The sequence below is a fragment of the Nicotiana sylvestris genome, chromosome 6, assembly GCF_000393655.2.
Source record: "Nicotiana sylvestris chromosome 6, ASM39365v2, whole genome shotgun sequence".
NCBI classification, from domain to species: Eukaryota; Viridiplantae; Streptophyta; class Magnoliopsida; order Solanales; family Solanaceae; genus Nicotiana; species Nicotiana sylvestris.
In genome coordinates this window covers 208,884,890-208,906,683 of record NC_091062.1, presented here as the reverse complement: position 1 = coordinate 208,906,683, position 21,794 = coordinate 208,884,890, and the positions used below count along the sequence as shown (strand labels likewise).

Here is a 21,794-nt window from a genome sequence, read left to right as displayed (position 1 = left end):
CTCTATTTTTCTTCACAAACTATTTTCTTATAGTTTATGGAATACCTTGCTCTCTCTTTTCTCTCTTTGTTGGTGTGTAGAAATGAGAGTTAAAGCTCTCCTTTTATAGACAAAACCTCACTTTCTAAAGCCTACAATATTTGACAATTTGCATACCCTTTTTACAATTTCAACAAGATTGGCTACCAAACCAAACCAAGTCAATAAAATTGGCTACCAAATCATATCAATTCAACAAGGTTGACTACCAAACCAAACCAAGTCAACAAAATTGGCTACCAAATCATTTGAATAAGATGGACATCATATCAATCTCCCCCTCCAGTCTCATTCATCTAGAGGAGGTAGCACAGTCTTCTAGTTTGAGTGCATGCCGACAAGTTCTTTGCATAGCTCGAACTTGTCTCTTGGTACCACCTTGGTCAACATATCTGCAGGATTTTCACTCGTGTGAATCTTTTTGACTTGAAGTGATTCGTTCTCCACTTGCTCACGAATCCAATGATATCTGACGTCAATGTGTTTTGTTCTCGCATGGTACATGGAGTTATTGCTCAGGTCTATTGCACTATCACTGTCGCAATAGACAATATACTCCATCTGTCGCAATCCAAGTTCTTGAAGAAATCTCTTGAGCCATATCATCTCTTTTCCAGCTTCAGTAGCCGCAATATACTCCGCTTCAGTTGTAGATAGTGCGACACACTTCTGCAACTTTGACTGCCATGATATAGCTCCCCTGAAAAAGTAAACAAATATCCAGTAGTGGATTTTCTGTTATCAAGGTCACCTGCCATATCAGAATTTGTATAGCCCTTCAAAATTGGATTTGATCCTCCAAAACATAAGCATTCATGTGAGCTTCCTCTTAGATACCTGAGTATCCATTTTACAACTTCCCAATGCTCTTTTCCTGGATTTTCGAGAGATCTGATAACAACACCGACTGCATGAGCAATATCTGGTCGAGTGCATACCATTGCATACATCAAACTTCTGACTGTAGAGGAATAAGGAATCTTGGCCATTCTCTCTTTTTCCTCCGTTGTTGTTGGACACATCTTCTTGCTCAACTTCAGATGACCAGGAAGGGGTGTGTGAACCAACTTAGCACTTTTCATATTGAAGTGCTCCAGTACACGTTCTATGTACTTCTCCTGTGGCAAGTAAAGATTTCTTTCGTTTTTCGAACGAGTAATTCTCATGCCCAAAATCTGCTTAGCATGACCCAAGTCTTTCATTGCAAAAGACTTATTCAACTGTTTCTTCAAATCGTCAATCTTAGAAGCATTCTTGCCCACAATCAACATATCATCCACATATAGCAAGAGGATGATAAAATCGTCATCAGAAAATCTTTGTACTAACACACAATGATCTGAAGAAGTCTTCTTGAAGCCTTGCTCCCCCATAACAGACTCAAACTTCTTGTACCACTGTCTCGTTGCTTCAATCCATATAGACTCTTCTTAAGTTTGCATACAAGATTTTCTTTACCTTTTGCCTTGAAGCCTTCAGGTTGTTCCATATAAATCTCCTCTTCTAAGTCACCGTGAAGAAAAGCAGTCTTCACATCCATCTGCTCAATCTCCAAATCAAGACTAGCAGTTAAACCAAGAACTGTCCGAATGGAGGACATTTTCACGACAAGAGAAAATATTTCGTCAAAGTCAATACCTTTCCTTTGACCAAATCCCTTGACAACCAATCTAGCTTTGTATCTGGGCTTCAAACTCTGTTCTTCAGCTTTAACTTTGAACACCCACTTGTTCTTCAAAGCTCTCATGCCCTTAGGCAATTTCACCAACTCATAAGTATGGTTCTCATGCAGATATTTCATCTCATCTTGCATGGCTTCAATCCATTGATCCTTGTGCTCATATTCTATGGCCTCCTCATAACATTCAGGTTCTCCCCCATCAGTGAGTAATATATACTCATTGGGTGAATAACGGGAGGAAGGAGTACGAGGTCTAGAAGACCTCCTGAGTGGAATATCTAATTCGTCCACAGCTTCGTGAGTAGGAGCATCTACCTCATCAACATTAGCATTGTTATCCCCATCACCATCAATATGTTGATCTGGAATATGGTTCTGGGCATCACCATCATCATTGAGCCCACCAGTGTCATCCCCATTTGTATGAGGAACTTGATCAAGATTAACTAAACCTTCAGAACTTGAAGATTTTAACTTCTCCGCTTTGTTAGTATCTTCAATGGTTTGATCCTCCACTGTCACACCTCCTTTTTGCGTGCCCTCCCCGAAGGGTTAAAATGCGCGGGTGGAGTTTTTCCAATTTAAGTGACAATATTCGAAATGGGATTATTTATTTAATTCAGAGTCGCCACTTGGGAAAGGTTTGGCTTTTGGTGTCCCAAGTCACCGGTTTATCTTGAATCCCAAATCGAGGAAATTTTCGACTTTTCCAAATGAAGTCTGCAAACCAGAAATTCTAAGTAAGGAATTCTGTTGACCCGAGGGAAGGTGTTAGGCACCCTCGAATCCCGTGGTTCTAGCACGGTCGCTTAAATTGTTATAATGGCTAAATAACTGATTTAAATACATGTTGTGATTTATATGCTTCTTATTAGATTTATACCGCTTTTATTATTATCATTTATTTTTATAGAATTGCAACGTCGTGAAAATGCATGTCGAACCACGTCACAATCAATGCACCCGTGATCGTCGACACATTCGGACTTCGTTGAGATTCGGATTTGGGTCACGTCAATGTGCACCCGAATTTAAGAATATGATTTAATTAAGCCGCGCCTACGGAGTCTAACGCGTTATTATTTTGTAGAAGGCCATGAAATTTATTAAATGGCCTATCCTGAATTCTAAATAATTATCATGGTTATTTATTGAGGGCCCCGCAATTTTGCATTTTTATTTGGCGAGGCTCATCTCTATTTTAGAAAAGGATATCCTAAAGAGACTACATTTCTAATGTGTTTGTCTCTAAAATAGAAGAAAAGATGCATGCTAATTCAATTATATGCTTTGGCCAAATTAAGATTTTAGTTAATCGTCTGATTAATTATTTACAGAATGAAGAGACGTTGTACCTCATGAAACATGCTTTTAACTTGATAGAAGAATTATATACAAGATTGATGAAATGCTACGACTGCTGCAAGAGCTCCCTAACCCTAACTTATTTAGGCAAGATTAATTAAAACTACTTATTAGAAAAATGCGACTAATGATATTTGAAACTCATCCTATAAACTGCTTCATGAAAAACTGAAACTCAAGAGTTTGAAACTGTATTGTCTTTAGCTAGATCTAAACAATTATTTGTCCTTACATATTCGAAACATGCTGAAAGAGCGAGTTTGAATTAGCAATTGTATTAAATGGCTCTGCATATTTCACGGATTGTATTTACATCTTGTGTACTCCTAAACGAATAAAATGTCACAGTTTCCAATTGGCATAAACTTTAATTAAATACAACCTTACTAATCTGTCTCCATTAGGCTAACAGACCCAGAAACTGCATATCTTAACAACATTTATATAAAAATTTGTAAGCAATGCAACAGATGATTATAACATCCTTCAGATCTTTCGATTCAACTTTCATTGCAACATCAGACAGATTCGAAATGTGTACCTGAGGAAATGCTTACAATGAAGAAAGTAAGGCAGTCAGTTGAGCAATAGAAGCGATACCAAACAGCAGCAGTAACAGTAGGTTCCAATAGAACAAAAAATCCCAGGGCAAAAGACCAGTAAAGCCAATGGAGGAAGGGCAGAATGAAACAAATTTCCAGTAGTACGGAATAAGAGATCTAGGCAATCCAATTCCAGAAGAAACAAACAATACAAATCCAAACAATAGACTTAGCCCACACTTGAAAGAAGACAGAACTAATTTGGACAGTTTGAACAAAACTGAGAATCGAACAAATAGTAGGAAGAAGACAATTTCTGATCTTTGTGATATCCCTTTCCTTATCTCCTTTCTTTTCAAATTCAAATGTCAATCCTCAGTTTTGAAATCTATTTGGGTTATCAAAAAGAATTCTTTTCCAGTTTCTGTTTTCGGAATTTGAACTCTCAGGTGTTCCCTCTCAGTGTCTCTCTCTATCTCTGTAGGCTCTCTCTGTATGTATTTCAACTCTCCTTCTCTAATCTCCCAGTCTCCCTTTTCTTTTCCAAGTCCTATCCCCTCTAAATTATGTCCCTCCTTTATAAGCCTTCCTTACCCCTTTTAACAACCTGTTTAGACTATTACCATACCCCTCCCATGTGCCTTCCCTTTTCAGTTCCACTTTAGCTAATTAAGTATTAACCCCATCAATATTCCCTGGCAGACTTATCTTTCCTATTTTATTAACTAAAAGCAAGCATGGGCAGTAGAATATATCTGACAGCATATGCTATCAAACCATTTTTAACTCAGAAACCCCTTTATGCAGGAAACAGGCTGTGCACAATGCACATGCTGTGCACAAGTGCACATGCCATCAACTCAGATTTCAATTACAGATCAAGCCTTAGGTTTCTGAAATCATATTAACAACTATAAGTAACTGAACTTGGTTCTTAATTGATTCAGGCAAATGTTCAACAAAAGCAAATCGATTTATTTTGTTCAGGCAGTTGAAACTAATTGACGACACATGTCGACTCGACTATATTAGCATTAACATACACAATCGTAGCCAAAAAATCAGACATTCAAAAGTATAGGACACATGACTCGACTTATACTGATTAAACAGAACTGTACTTCGAGGAATCAGTTAATCAGTACAAATTTCAAACTAATTGCACAACAAATACATATGCCTTATCGGAATAGGAGAGGGGGATTCAGAAAAACACAGTGGTTCAGGCAAAGTGGACAAACAGGAGTTGGTAAAAATTCAAAGACACAAATTGAAACAAAACATGAACAGACATTCAATCACTCACACGGACCAAACAGAAATAAAGAAAAGAAAGAAAGACTCACCTCAAATCTTGAAAAATCAAAACCTTGACTCGGACTTGGACAGACCTTTCTTAAGGCTGAACGGACTTTAATCGAAGTGTTTCTCAGATGAGAAACACTTCGTTTAAGGTCCATTAGACCTTAATCCTTCGGTTTGAACAAAACAACAGACCAGTGACGAGGAACCCTAAGGTTCGAAAACCAGATCCGGGATTCATGCTTCCCTGGTCAGATTCGGACCAAACCAAGTATGATTTGGTCACGAGGGGGGTCTGGGGAGTATCTGGTATGAATTTAAGGCAGATCGGTGTAGATTAGGTTCCGACTCGAATCTTCAAATGAAGATTCGAGAAGGTGGGATAGGATTCGAGGTGTGTGGTTGGTAGATTTGGGTTCAGGACGGCATGGGGGTTCTATGGTGTTAAGGGCAAGGTCACCGGCGTCCATGCCGCCGGCTTTCATGGTGAAGGGTACCGGGGCGGCTCTAGGGTTTGGGGGGGTTATGGTGAGGACGACGAAGGCTGGGGTTTGGATAGGGGGGGCAGGGTAGTGTTATGAGTTTATATAGTTAGTGGGTAAGTGGATCCTGGCCGTTGGATGAGATGAGATTAAGGGCCAGGATCCTTCGGCTAACAGGGAACGACGTCGTTTCCAGGGTAAAGGGTTGGGGTCGGTCCGGGTGAGACGGGTCGGGTTTGTTGGTGGGTTATGGGGAATGTGATCTTGGCCGTTGATCAATTTGAGATCAACGGCCCAGATCAGACTGCAGTAAAACGGTGTCGTTTGGAAGGCCCCTGAGGCCAGCTGGTCTGGACCGGGTTTACATGGGGTTTGGGCCGAGTTTGTTTGGGCTTGTTTTGTTTTAAAAACCGGACTGGCCCAAGTCCGAAACTCCTTTTTTTTTTAATTCCTTAAAATAATTTGCCAAATAATACCATGTAAACATTGGACAACAATTATCACACAATTAACATTTAATTATACTAAACACTTAATGACAAAATACAATGAAGGACGCACATATTTTATTTTTCTTTTAATAAACAGATTACGGTTCACACGACATATAGACATATATTTGTTTATATTTTTTTTTTTTGAATAAAACAACCATGGGCAAAATCAACAAATAACTAGCAAAAAATGCCACGTAAAAATCCAGCAAATGTACAGCAAAACCAATTGCTATTATTTTGTTTCTTTTGGAGTGATTGTCGCGTAAAACAAAAATCACGTGCTCACATCCACGAAGATAACATCACGGCTTCTCACAACCTTCTTCTCAATTGGATCATATAGCCTGTAACCAAACTCATCAAGGCCATAACCAATGAAGATGCACTGCCTTATCTTGGCAGTTAATTTTGACCTCTCATCTTTAGGCACATGTACAAAAGCTTTGCAACCAAACACTTTCAAGTGGTCATAGGAAACATCCTTGCCATACCAAACTTTGTTTGGAATATCACTTTGCAAAGCAATCGCAGGGGATAGATTAATAACATGTGCGGCGGTCAACAAAGCCTCACCCCAAAAGGAATTCGACAATTTTGCTTCAGAAAGCAAACATCTGACTTTTTCCATCAAGGTTCTGTTCATCCTTTCTGCTAAACCATTAAGCTGAGGAGTCTTAGGAGGAGTCTTCTAGTGTCTAATACCTTGTTCCTTACAGTATTCGTCAAACGGTCCACAATATTCACCACCGTTATCAGTACGAATACACTTCAGCTTTTTTCCAGTTTCTCTTTCAACTGAAGCCTGAAACTGCTTAAAGACACCCAACACTTGGTCTTTGGTCTTCAAGATGTAGACCCAAAGTTTCCTTGAGCAGTCATCAATAAAGGTAGCAAAATAAAGTGCACCACCCAAAGTTCGTGTCTTCATTGGATCACATAAGTCTGAATGCACCAACTCAAGCAACTCTGTCTTTCTTGAAGGAGGATGAGACTGGAAAGAAACTCTTTTTTATTTTTCAGCCAAGCAGTGCTCACATTTTTCTAATTTTACACTTTCAAAATTTGACAACAATTTCTTCTTGACCAGAACATTTAGTCATTTCTCGCTAATGTGGCTAAGCCTCTTATGCCATAACGTTGAAGAGTTATGGCTCTCAACGATATTCACCATATCAACACAGGTAGATGCCGTAGTCCAGTATAGACCACGATGATTTTCCCCACGAGCCACAATCATGGAGCCCTTAGTGAGCTTCCACTTTCCAGCACCATTGGTATTGATATATCCCTCATCATCCAAAACACCAACAGAGATCAAGTGCAAACGAACATCAGGTGCATGTTTTACATTGTTTAAAACTAGTTTAGTTCCAATACTAGTTTCCAAACAAATCGTTCCAACACCAGCCACCCTAGATATAGTCTCATTACCCATACTCAAAGTTCCAAAGTCACCCTGAGTATAGGATGAGAAAAATTCCTTCCTTGATGTCACATGAGATGCGACACCACTGTCCACAACCCAGCTTGACTCATCACAAGTAATATTTATCAGATCCGTACCAAAGACTGTAATAATATCTTCTGTAGTGACGGTGGCCACATGATTGCCATCTTCTTTCTGTTCTTCCTTGTCTCTATTCTCCTTTTTCAAAATCCGGCAGAACTTCTTTGTGTGCCCTTTCTTCCCGCAATGATAGCACTCAATATCTTTAAGTCTGCTTCTGGATTTGCTTCTATTATGTTCTCTATTTTGAGAACCCCGATTCTTGCTTCTTCCCGTGGAGTTAGTCATCAAGACATCTGATGAGGAGGAACCCTGAGATTTTCTTCTCATCTCTTCATTTAGAAGGCTGCTCTTGGCAAGATCCATAGAGATCACACCATCCGGAGCAGAATTTGATAATGAAGTTCTAAGAATTTCCCAAGAATCTGGTAGGGAACCAAGTAGAAACAAGCCTTGAATTTCTTCATCAAATTTAATGCCCATAGCAGATAACTGGTTCATGATCCCCTGAAAATTATTCAGATGATCTGTCATCGCGGAACCATCGTGGTATTTTAAACCCAACATCTGCTTTATCAGAAACATCTTGTTGTTTCCAGTTTTCCGAGCATACAAACTTTCAAGGTGCTCCCATAGGGTCCGAGCATGTGTCTCCCCAGAAATATGGTTCAAAATATTATCGTCAACCCACTGTCTAATAAAGCCGCAAACCTGCCTGTGTAACAGATTCCATTCTTCATCTGATTTATTATCAGGCTTTATAGTGGCGAAGACAGGTTGATGAAAATTCTTGACATAGAGCAAATCTTTCATTTTGCCCTTCCAAATGGCATAATTTGTGCCACTCAAAGTAACCATTCTACTAGTGTTGACTTCCATCGTTTATCACAAATATAAATACTATTTATTAAGAGACCAAAGTAATTCTTTTCTGATGTGGAAGTTCAGACTGTGCTGCAATCACAGAGCATACTCAGACAGAACCTTGGCTCTGATACCACTTGTTGGGAATAAACCCCGTAAAAATAGTATTCACGGTATTAGTGATAAACGCAGAATACTAAGTTATGGTTAAATCAGCAAGAATAGAAATGCAACAATAATGACACCAAGTTTTTACGTGGAAACTCTTCTTAATAAGGGAAAAAACCACGGCCAAGAAGAGCAACTGATATCACTATAGCGAGGAATTTTACACTGTGTAGTAACGAGTAAAAATAATCCTAAGACCACTACACCCTCAAAAAAAATAAACACTCTTTTGCTTTTTTCACCTCACTACAATATCTCTCACACTCTATTTTTCTTTACAAACTATTTTCTTATAGTTATAGAATACCTTGCTCTCTCTTTTCTCTCTTTGTTGGTGTGTAGAAATAAGAGTTAAAGCTCTCCTTTTATAGCCAAAACCTCACTCTCTAAAGCCTACAATATTTGACAATTTGCACACCCTTTTCACAATTTCAACAAGGTTGGCTACCAAACCAAACCAAGTCAATAAAATTGGCTACCAAATCATATCAATTCAACAAGGTTGGCTATCAAACCAAACCAAGTCAACAAAATTGGCTACCAAATCATTTGAATGAGATGGATATCATATCAAAAACTTATGTACATTATTTTTTTGTTGTCTGCTCCACCATTGATTTAGGATGCATAGAGTGTTTCTTTCCGTGGTCTGGAATCCTAGTGGAGTGGACATAGTGTTCCATACCTTCTTTGATGTATTGCTATTTGCAAAAACATGGTCCATAGTTTCATTTTCTGGCACCCTGCAACAATAACATCTAGAAATAATGTTAGTACTAAAATTTAGAACAATGTCATCTAGTGGTAACCTGCCTTTCAAGAGTCTCCATGTTGCAAAGGAGGTACATGCTTATTCCAGATTTTGGCTAGTTGAGGTTATTTCTCTTTTTTTTTTTCCTCAGAAGTTGATAGGTAGAGGAGCATGTAAATGATCCTTGAGGGTTGGGGGTCCAGATGGCTTGATCTTGGATTTGATTACGACCAATCTTGATTTTCATAATCTCATCTAAAACTCTCTGTGGCATAGTGTCTTGGAGAAGCTCAATGTTCCAGCCATGGTTGTCCCTGTTAGCTCTAGTTTGTTCCCTCTTTCTTGCCTCAACCTTGCACCTTTCAAAATCACGGCCCTACAATTTACATGTTTTACAGAAGGCTGGAACTCCCTCGTATTCTAATTTTTCCCTTCAACCCTGATGTATCTCCTTCAATACCTACGAAGACAGAATCTAGGAGAGGTTTCATCAAATCCACTTCAACCCTAACTTTAGCCATGTGTGGTCTGGTTCTCGCAATAGGGGATATGTCCTCCTTCATTAGAGTGCCAATTTATTCTAATACTTGTCTTAAATAGTCCCATTTAAACATATGGAAAGGTAATTCTGATAATAGAACCCATATAGGGGCCAATGACATTTCTTCATTTGGGTCGAAATCGGGGGACCATTTGAACATTTGCATTAAAGCTCCAGTAATTCCCATGAATCGTTGTAAATAGGCAGTGTTGAAGTCTGTTTCATTGTTAAACTCAATGAAAACATGTCTATAATCATAAGCCTCAATTCTTACCTTTCCTTTCGGAGGAATTTGCCCTATGAATTCTGCCCTAATAGTTTCAATTTTGGGTCCGCCCATTGTGAATTTTCCGACCAGTGTCCATTTGCAATCCTAAGCCATTACCCCATAGTAGTCGGAGGCTTTGAAGACAACTGTCGGTTTGCCGTTGTGGGTCATTTGTCTTGCAACCACTGTGTTGGTGGTGGTTGTATTGCAAGAGCTGGAAGTTCCAATAACAGCAGTAGAGTAAGAAGTTTTTGGGTCAGGTGGTGTTCGTACCCACCGGTGGCCTTGTGCCTGTGGGGGGGTCTTTTGGTTGAGTGATACGCGCCGGTTGGCCGGCCGGAGATAGTTCCATAAAGGGAACGCATGAAGTCATGCAGATGGTTCAACAAGATTTGACTAAGAACAAAAGGGGTTCGGCTTGTAATGTGGTTGCTAAAGAAAAGGTCTACATGCTCAAAAGGGTTGACTACGGATAATATTAACATTGGTAGGAAAATAGGCTAAATGGTCAATCAAAGAATGCCTATATCACTTCTCAAGCGTACAAAACTTAATCATTTCGCTTAGATTCACATACGGGGCAAGTTCTAGACTAAGAAGGATGACACAGAGTACATCAAAATCTCACCTCACACAATGCACATGACTCACTCAGAACGGCTCAAACCCAACTCCCAAGTTAAAACAACTAGCACAGTCATCATAAAATTGAAGCACACGAAAATTAATCACAAGAGTCGAAAGATGAGCCTTGGTGTCAAAATAAACTCTCGTGTATTTTCAAGACATGTAATTACAAAGATCATGAATGAAGTACTTAATTCAAATGCTCCATCCCTAATCCCCGATATAAAACATCTCAAAATACATAGATACTAAAGTTCTCCCAATTCCATTATCAGTTCAAAAAGAAAAAAAAAACTTTTTGTTTCTTTTGACTTTAAACCCTCAATAAAACTGTCTAAGAAATCCATCTCAGGAAAAGTCCAAAACTTTTTAAAATTTCAACCTACAAGAAAAAAAAACTACTACCCGATTCAAAGAGTTATCTCTTGAAAAAGAACCGTGACCATAAGAAAAATCACGAAGGATTATTTCTACCTAATTATTATTTTTTTCAACATGCATCAACAATAAACGTAACTCAATCATAAAAAGAAATCAAAATCGTACCAACAAGAATTAATCTTTCTCCTCGGAGTTGCTTCAAAGTTCATGCACTTTTGTGTACAATTTATCACTGTCCAGACCAACTGGTAACAACAAAATAGCTAGGGTTCTGGGTTTCCATTCCACACCCAGGTATATATCTCCCATTATTTTGCGAAACAAGAAATACGGAGAAACACAGCACTTCCGGAAAAAGAAAGGTAAAATATCATTTGCAAAATAAATAGTAATAACATTCTAAGCTAACTTTGCCATGTTTTATGATTTTGAAACTGATCATGTTCACTACTAGAAGTAGTAGTATTAACTAGACCAGCTATATTGAAAATATCGTTGTGAGAAAGAGGTCTTAGACCCAAGAAATCCTTTGTCATAATATCGTCATTAATGCCACTGGTTGTTTCTGAGAGTGTAGTTCCGTTGAAGTCATTATCTTTCTTTGAATTCAAACTGCCAAACCCACCAAATGCATCTTCAAACGTTGACCCTTCAAACCCAGTAGCATTAGTAAAAGAAAAAGATGGTACTGTAGCTGCAGCAGCTTTATTCCCATATGAGTTGCCTAAGGTATTGATAATTAGGCCAGTATTATTTGTCAGCTCAAATTCACGTGAAGACAAATTCAGTCCAAACTGATCAGTTTGTTTGTTACCTACAGCTGCTGCAGAATCAGTAGTAACAGACACGTGAGTTTGGTGGGGTAATTGTCTCAGCAGAATGGCAGCTGGGTCTGTATTGTGTGCAGGAGATGATGCAGAGACAGAATTTGCTTTGTTACTCATTGTAGCACTCAACTCAGCTGCTTTCTGCAGCAATGCAGTCGCAGAAATGTGTGGGGAGACCGCTGCTTGAATACATAATTAAATAAATAAAAGTGTGTAATTATCAAATATATAAATTATGAATTGGATACTAAATAAAAGTGTACTCTAACTTGTAAATTTGGATGAATTTATCACACTGAAACACAACTCAACATGATAAAAAAAATTCCATGGGTTTGGTCCATAAAAAAGAATCAAACCTACACATGAGAACGTTTATAGTGCCCTTTGAAAGAATTGAACTTTAAACAAAAAAAAATTATTTAACCATTTCTTTGTGTACTTGAATCGAATATTTTGACTACCAACTTAGATTTAGAATACTAATATATCACATAAAATCCCCAGTTATTTTTATCTCTTTTTTAGAATTCAAAAATAGTAAGCGATTCCATGAGGGATTTCTGAAGTAAATTATTTATCTTATTATGTTACTTATTATTTGTGTCGACATAATATAAATAAGTAATCAAAAAATATGATCTCTCGAACAATATAAACATTTAGATGAGATATCAAACAGTTGATTACCTCCAAAATTAGGGTTTGGGTTCTCATGGAAATCAGTTGACGTCAAATCTTGGTGGCTCTGCGTGTATTCTTGATTTAACCTAGTGGCTTGAAATACTGATGAGCTAAAGTCAGCAGGCACTGATGAGGGTGGACCAGGACCAGCTCCAACAAATGGTTGGCAAGACATTAGCCATTGAGGAATTTCAGTATTATGTCTTAGATGATTGAAATCATAATTTGGCTGCTCCTTTTTCATAGAAAATGCCGCAGCAGCTGTGAATTCATGGCTGTTATTAACATACTGGGGCGTTTGAAACTGGAGCTGATTCATATGAGATGTTGAAGTACTACCAGCTGCTTGGGATGAGAAACTAATTATTGGATTTCCTCCAGTTATTGCTGATCTTGCACTCTCCACAGCTAAAGTATCGCAGAAAGCTCTGTGTGTGATAAAACTATCCCGTCTGAAATAATAAACAAGAAAAGAGGATGATAAAAATTTAAGTGCTAAATAGCTAAAAAAAAAAAACACTGATAGTCGGAGGCGGAGACATGATTTCAAGTTTATGGGTTCGCGATTCTAATCGTTTTAAGCTACTAAGTTCTAAATTAATGATTTATATATATTGAATGAATTTTATAATACATATAAATACATGGTTCAAACCAAAGCTACTGATTTCAACCGAACCCGCTCGGAACACTCTAGCTCCGCCCCTGATCCTATTTGTCACCAAAAAACACAAACTTTCATAATCCTAATAACATGGGCTAATGACCAATAGTTGGTGTTATTAGTTTTGTCCCCTTATGGGAATGAGTGGAAATATGATACTGATATATTATACTATGATTAATCATTCCACAGAATAATCCACCACAATAATCCATTATCACTTTACTCACCAAGGCTAGGCACTTAGACCCCAAATAATAAATAAAAAAAAAAGAATTACAAACGGTAGAAAGAAAAGAGACTAATTAGGTTTATAGTTGAGTGGTAACTAATTTGTTATTCTTAATTAGAGGTTTTGAATTCGAACCCGGAATATGAAGTCGCCTTTTGGTACGTAGCACTTTAATTAGCCCAAATATGCAATTTTGAGGGGCGAATCCAAATTTAATCAGTCCAATGCATGTACCATACATCAAATAATAATAAATAAATAAAAAGTAGAAAGAAAAGATGAACTCGTGTTCATACTTCTGTAGCAAAATATAATTATGTTTATTTTTATTGGTTAATTACCTTGAAAAAAGAGTACCACATTCACATCTGTATTCTCTAGTGCCACAAGTTTTGGAGTGAGCTTTGCAATCAGATTGAACAGCATAACGCTTTGAACATTTCTCACATTTCCATTTTTTTTCACCATGCTTTCTGCTAAAGTGTTTCTTGATTCCAGTTAAGTCACCTAATGCCCTGGTGGAATCATGGTGTACACAACTGGGCTCTGGACAAACATAACCTTCTTTTTTATTACTTCTTTATTTGTTCTTTGCTTTAGTTTCCATGGCAAATTGTGCCCTCTTCTATGGAGTTGCAGATTCTGATCTCTTTTAAACCCTTTGTTGCAGATTTCACAAAAGAATCTATTGGTTGCTAGTAGTGTCTTTGGTGACAAAGCTATCACTTCTGCTTCAGGATCTGTTCCAAAAAAAATGACGACTTTGTGTTGAGATAATTGTAGATTATAAGAAGGTAACACAGTTCAACATAGAAATCTTGAGTTTAAATGGACTTTGTCTAGCTCGTTAAACTTTTACGATAACGGTGAAAGTTAGTGTGTATGCAGATCTTATAATTATACCATTCAAAGAGTTTGAACGTCAAAACAAATTGAATGTAAAAAACAAATCAAGTTTTAATTTCATAAAGAGTGATAAGACCTGGATAACAGAGGCGGATCTAGGATTTTTTTACATGAGTGCAGTATAAACAAAAAGGAGGAAAAAAATATATTAAGTGAAAATTATTAAAGAGCAGCCCAGTGCACTAAACTCCCGCTATGCGGGGAGTCCGAGGAAAGGCTGGAGCATAAGTATCTATTGTATGTAGGCATTTCTGCAAGAGGCTGTTTCCACGGTTCAAACCCGTGACATCCATGACAACAACTTTACCAATTACGCCAAGTACTCTTTAAAATTGATCACTATTCCTCTTGGTAAATAACTTGACCTTTAATCAAGTACACTATTCAACAGTTAATATTATACTAATTTTAGAAAATATACAATTAAAATGTCTAATTTTGAGGAAAGACTATAGGTTCACGTGCCCCATAATCTCCCCTATATATCCGCCCCTACCTGGATTGCCAGCTTGGTTTCTCTTTTTCTTGATTTGTTGTTGTTGTGGATTTTGATTCTGGGAAATGAAAAAGCTTCCAGTAGTAGTATCATTCATGTTGGAAGAAGCTGATATACTTGCTTGATCACCAGATGCAGAAGTTAAATTGGACATGTTTTCCTCCACTATATGAACATGTTGTTGTGTTTGTTGAATATTATTCATCAAACCTTTCATCATCTAGCTAGCTAAGACTTTTTGCTTAAAACTAAAACAAAGAAGTAGAGTTTGAGAGGATATATGTATGCTAGATCTAAAGACCAAAACAAACCTAAAAAGACAATCTATTTTCTACGTAACCGAAAACTTGCTTTCTTTAAGGGGAGTGAAACAAAGTCTCTCCTCGAGGGATAAACTGCTCGTTTTCAATATAGAACTGGATAATAAAAAACAGTGGTTCTTTTTCTTTTGGAAATCGAGCGAGATGATATGATGAAAGGAATACTAGAGAAAAAATTAGAGAGAGAGAGGTGTGGATGAGAAGAGGATATCAACTCAGCAATCCTCTCTCTCTCCACAAGATGGAATTAGACCACTCCAGCGAGCTATTGCTAAGTCTGACGTGCAATTTCTGTCTTTTCTATTGTTCTCTTCCCTACCAATAAATATCTCATAATTCTTTATCCTATAGTACTATTTTGCCTTTCAACAATATATTATTTAAAAAGAAAAGAACTTTTGCCTAATTGCACCAACTTTTTCATTCACTCAAAAAGTAGCTCAAAAAAATCAACATATAGATCTAAAAAGAGAGTTTGATTTGTATTTGAAGAGTATTGAAAGAGACGGAAAGACAGAGAAGAAAGGAGAGATGGAGACTTTGAATTGCATATATAGTATAATATTATCATTCATTGGTACTAGTAGACCCCTCTCTTATATTCATTTCGTCTCATATTTAACGGTCGTAATTACTAAAAATAGTTATTTTAAATTATTTGTTATTTTTTAAGTTCAAGACAAAAATTAATTATTTTTTTTCTTTTTTACCTTTAGTAATAATTATTTTTGAAGATGGAGATAATACATAAATAGAATAAATAATCAATAAAGAAAGATTATATTTTAAGATATTAATAAGGGTAGAATAGTCTAATCCATTTCCTAATTAATACTTCCTCCGGTCCAAAATAAGTTATTTATTTTAGTTGTTTTCACACAGATTAAGAAATCTAACTTTTAACATTAATTAGCAATAAAATTGACCATATTAACCTTTATTATTTCTTCATATAAATACTCCTAACACATTCTCCAACACTATTTACTCCAAGGGCAATGTAGGAAAAAAATAATTAATTCATTCTTGAAATCTGGAAAAATTACTTATTTTGGACCACAAAAAAAAGACCAAAAAATGACTTATTTTGGATCGAAGGGAATATTTCTTAATGAGTGTGTAAAAGAAAAATTCGACACATAATATAAGACGGAAGGAGTACTAATTAAGTGCAACTTTATCTATTTACCATGACATGATTGAGTCATTGATTAATTCCCTAACAGACATGCATGGTCCCCTCAAAGTTACTCCTTCAGTCGCAATTTATGTGAAGGTGCACAAGAAATTTAAAAAAAAAAAAAACTTTTCAAATTTGTGGTATAAAACAAATTATAAAAATTTGCGTCTCATTAAGAATAAAAAAAAATTTAAAAGTTGAATTATTATAAATATAAAAATATTATTCTTTGGGAACTGACTACAAAAAAGAGTGTCTGCATCAATTGGGAGGTAAGGAGTACTATTTAAATTATCCTTCTTTTATCATTCAACCATATAATTCCCTTTCCTTTCATTTCATTTTCGTATCATTCAACCTAAACTATTTTTTTAAAACAAAATCCCGTTCTGAAATTTCTGACTATTGTGCACTCCTTTCTATATTTAATGGTGAAAGAGAGATGATTTTTACGAAACTTTCCCAGCTGGGTTAAAAGGGAGAAACGCCAGCTAGCTAAGTGAGTAGAGACGTAAAATTATAAGTTTCTATAATAACATCATGCATGTCTTCTTCTAGATTTCAAATCAATGAGACAACGGTCCGATGCACTAAGTTTTCGCTATACGCAGGGTTCGACGAAAAACTGGACTACAAGAGTCTATATTACGCAGAGATTGTTTCTACGCAATTTCATATCAATACGGGAATATATATAGTTATTCACTTTCAGAACTTTGATGATCAAATTGACTTTACCACATGATTTCAATCCTAGTTTCTCAACAAAAAAAAAGGACAAGATTAAATTTTGCTACTACATCTTGTTACTAAACGTGATTAATATGCCACAAATTGTCACTTTAAAGCTTTTCCTGTAATTTTCTGTTCAACCCTGCAATAAAAGTGTTGTTGATAAACAATCTGATCAAACTATTGTCTTTTATTGACTTCTCTAATTGCAATAGAAACCCTATTTTTTTATAAGGAATATCCTTTTCATACAATAGACATATAATTGCAATAGCACTTTATGAGTTTTTCATGATTATCTCTTCAAGAGACAACAAAAGGAAAAAAAGATGTGGCGGCTAAATATGGAAAAACAACGAATATTCCTTCTATAAGTGGAAAGTCATCATACTGCAAAATGTAAAATTAAGCAGCGGCAAATGTGTATGGCCAACATATATTATACAAATGCACACGATATATATATATATATATATATATATATATATATATATATATATGAGATAAATTTGCGAGAGAGATTGTCTAATATCATGTGGTGTTATAGCATGTTTAGCCAAGCTTCTAAAATCTACTTATTTTGAAAAGCGTTTTTAAAAAAATATTTTTGGTTAGAAGTAATTTGTATTTGGTTAATTAATTTGAAAAGTACTTTTGAGCAATAATTAGTGTTTGGCAAACTTTTAAAAGTGTTTCTAAGTATATTTTTTTTCTAAAAAAATGCTTTTGCAGAAAAACGTAGTTTTTCTACTTCTCTAAAATTGTTTCTGCTTCTAATCAAAAGTACTTTTTTCCTTCAAAAAGTTTGGTCAAACACTTTAATTTGAGCAAAAAAATACTTTTAACTAAAATAAATACTTTTGGCAAAAAAATAAATTTGGTCAAACATGCTATTAATATTATTATGAATATGTATAAGTCTATGTTTTATGAGGGAAAAGAAGGATAATGAAAAGTAGGAAAAATAATGGTATTCGGTTTGTCTTTTTTCCACAATGATTTTAGTTTGGGAAATGGGCCAACACACTGTCTCTAACATGCACTCCAATTAAAGTAATTTAGAAATCCTTCTAGTAAAAGAAATTGTTTCACCTAATTGAAAAAGAAAAAACATGAACAATGAGGAAAAGCTCCAAATTTCAATGTGTATGCTATGAGGAATGATTTATATTGACCAACTGGGATTGTGGTAGAGTGATAAGTACTCCTTCATCCTTAACCAGAGGTTTTGGGTTCGATCCCCTGTGTATGGAGTCGCCTTTATTAGGAAGCGCTTTATCCTAATGTGAAATTTTCCGGCGCAAATCCGGATTTAATCGGACCCCAATATGAATACCGGATACATGACAGCAAATAATGATTTATATTGGATCTTGAGAGTTCCTAGTAGTACTAATGTAGGATAAATCTGTAGTACGTTCACGAGGAGGCAAAGGAAAAAGCAGTGGGTCCAATTGCAAAATGATTCAGGATCGGACCTACCAAATCAAAATATCAAAATATACGTACATATAATATAATCATATATGTATTGACAGCAAAGACATCAGAAGAAATCCAGGAGAAGGTTTATCAAGTGCTAGATGATCTGTTAAATTGAGGGAATTAGCTAGAGGGAATAAATTTTATATTTTACTTATTTATATATTACAGCTTTACTATGTATGTCCCTTACATGTGAACTTCAACACATAAATCAAGAGACTCGTGTAAAAAAAAAAAAAAAAAATGTTTAAGAGAAGATATATTTCTATTTATTTACATTAGATCTTCAACAATAACAATAACAACAACCAAAAAAAAAATTCAGTGTAATCCCATAAGTAGGATCTGGGAAGGGTAGAGTATACGCAGACTTTACACCTAATACCTTTAAAAGACAGAGAAACTGTTTCCCGGTAGACCCTCGACTCAGGGAGGGATTATGAATTGTGACTAAGCTACTTGGCATCATTATATTCTTTTGCTTCTCCTATTCTATATAGATAGTGTTTGCAATAAATTTATTTGTGACATAAAAATAAATTGTAACCACAATATAAATATGAAGAAACATAATTTTATTGATAAAATGATGCGGATACAATTCTGTTTGTTCCCTTGATTCTTCTCTCTAGATCTTTCTCCGTGATTTGAGGGCTTAACCAGTATATTTTTCGAACGTAGGATGATGTGAACTTCCTTATGATATATTTGATCTCCAGGAAAAGGAAGAACATATGTTGATCACTTCGGTGGCTTTGAGAAAGACAATATTTGATGTCTTTGATCTCTTTATGAATATTTCATGAATTTTTATAGAATTTCGAGATGCTCTCCAAGGGAATATGTGGGGCCCTTTTATAGGTGTAGCTAGGGTTTTGGGTAGAGTACCCTCCAAGCTAGGGTTTCAAGTAGAGTAGCCTCCAAGTTAGGGTTGTGAGCACGCGATTTTTACCTCATATGAATTACTCCAAAAAAATCCCAAAATTAGGTCTTTTCTTTAATTATGTGTTATTTTTAGGAATTATTGTGTGATTTCCCTGATTGTTCGCGTATATTTGTGTGTATGTTTAATTTTGTTAATGCATTAAAAATACAAAAATATAGCATTTTCATTTGAGATTTGATTTTTACATTTTTGGAATTAATTAATAATTAAATGTCTTACAAAAATGAAATTTCAAAAAAAAATATAACATATTTTTGTAATTTTAGTCAAATTGTGTGATTTTCTTTTAATTTGGCATTTAATTATTTGTGATAATTATTAATTAGAATTAATTAGTATTTTTAAGTTAATTTGGTGTTTTTATAATTAATTAGGATTTTAGTTTTAATTATTGAAACGAAAAAGGAAAAGAAAATTGAAAAGGAAAAGAGAATAAGAAGAGGAAAATCTGGTTGGGCCAATTTAGCCAAGCCCAAAACCAAAACTCAGCCAAACCCATTCAGAATAAGAAGAGGAAAATCTGGTTGGGCCAATTTACTAATTGAGAAGCTTTTAATAGTGGTAGGGTAGTATTTGCATTATCAAATTAACTAAAAGCACTAACTGAGTTGACAATTAAGTGGATGATTAAAGAAATGAAAAGTTGAATTGGTAGTGAAAAATGCACTAATTGAATGCTCATTTAAAGGAGCTGAAAATCAGATTAGAGAAAAAAAAAGAGGGGGCGGAAAGAGTGGTATACACTCGGTATACACTCGATATACACTCTGGATACACTGGATATACAGGGGCAGAGAGCTAAGAAAACTTGGAAGAGATTATGAAAGAGGGAGAACATTCAAAGAGGGTAGAAGGCTAGGAAATTCGGAGAGGAAAAAAAGAAGGGGGCGGAGAGAGTGGTATACACTCGATATACACTCTGGATACACTGGATATACAAGGGCAGAGAGCTAAGAAAACTTGGAAGGGATTCTAAGAGAGATATAGGAAGAGAGATACACAGAAATAGATATAGGGAAAAAAATCAAAAAAGATTGCAGAATTTCAGAAAAATACACTGTTTCATTGAGTCATTTGGTATTTTCTGAAGTTTTCTTCTAGTATGGAAGCAATTCCTGGTTAGCTGATAATAAAAAGGGTTTAAGTCGAGTCGGGTTTGAGGTCTGATGATTCACTAAGATTGAAATTAGGGTCTGACTATCGTATCACATCCCTTAGCTTCAAAATTAGTCTGCTGGTTCATTTTCAGGTGTTGAATACTGCTGCTGTTGTTGGTTACTGCTGATACCTCATTTTTCTGCTTCCTTCTTTCATTTTCAGGTGCACACTTGAACTCAAATTGATGTAGCTTTGAGATGAACATGAAATGAAAGTACTCAGACATTTGTTTACTGGATGATGCATGTTTGGACGACTATACATCTGTAGTTAAGTAGATATTAATGATATGTAACTGTGTAGTGTAGTCTAATTGGATTTATATTCACATGAAACTCGGACTGCGTAATTTGTACCTAATTGGACTGTTTGGGACTGTTAATTTGTGGTTATCCAGTTGTAGCCTTAGTATAGCTTAGAACTTGCTTTAGTTTAACGGTTTTGTTTTAAAAAATAAAAAAAATCAGAAATAGTTTGGGTGTTGCAATTGATTTTGAGATCAGCTTATGATATCCACATTAATTTTAATTTCAAGCTGAAGAGACGTCTCAAACAACTTTGTATTGCAGTAGCTAAGATCAGTAGATTAGTTACTCATATCAACATCTGCGTTTCATTAAGTAGTTTAGTTTAGCTGTATGATGATTAGATGTGAATAAAGTGTGAAGTTAGGCTATTAACCTGTTCGTGTTAGTGTAAGTAAAATCTCGTAATTAAGTTGCTTAGCCTGCTCATCTGAGGTTTATATTCATGACTATTTTTGTTAAAATTCAATTCACGTTTCCCAGTTTGTTTTGCCTTTAGTAATATCCAGAAGTTCACTAGTAGGTAAATAGATAAGAAAAATCTGAATTTTAGAATATAAATCCAATCCAGTCGGTTTAGACGTCTAGCTGTTTTGAATTTTATTGAGATGAGCATATGAGTATGTCAAGTGCTGATTTGAATAAATGTGAAATAGCTCCATCATTTGCAAGTTAATAAGCCTGAATGTCAAGGGTGGGCCTGAATGAAGTCTGTCCGAAGCCCAACTTGAGTTTTGACTGTGTCTTATTCTTACTGGGCTGAGCTTGAAGCCCAATGGAATTACTGAAATTTTGAATAAAAGTCAAGGACGTAAGTATATTAGTTCTTAAACAATACTAATTA

General features: G+C 35.7%; 1 pseudogene; it reads right to left on the bottom strand.

Annotated features, from left to right (window-relative positions):
• Positions 1-11,177: 11,177 nt before the first annotated feature.
• LOC104211818 (protein indeterminate-domain 7-like) lies at positions 11,178-15,426 on the bottom strand (annotated as a pseudogene).
• Positions 15,427-21,794: the final 6,368 nt, after the last annotated feature.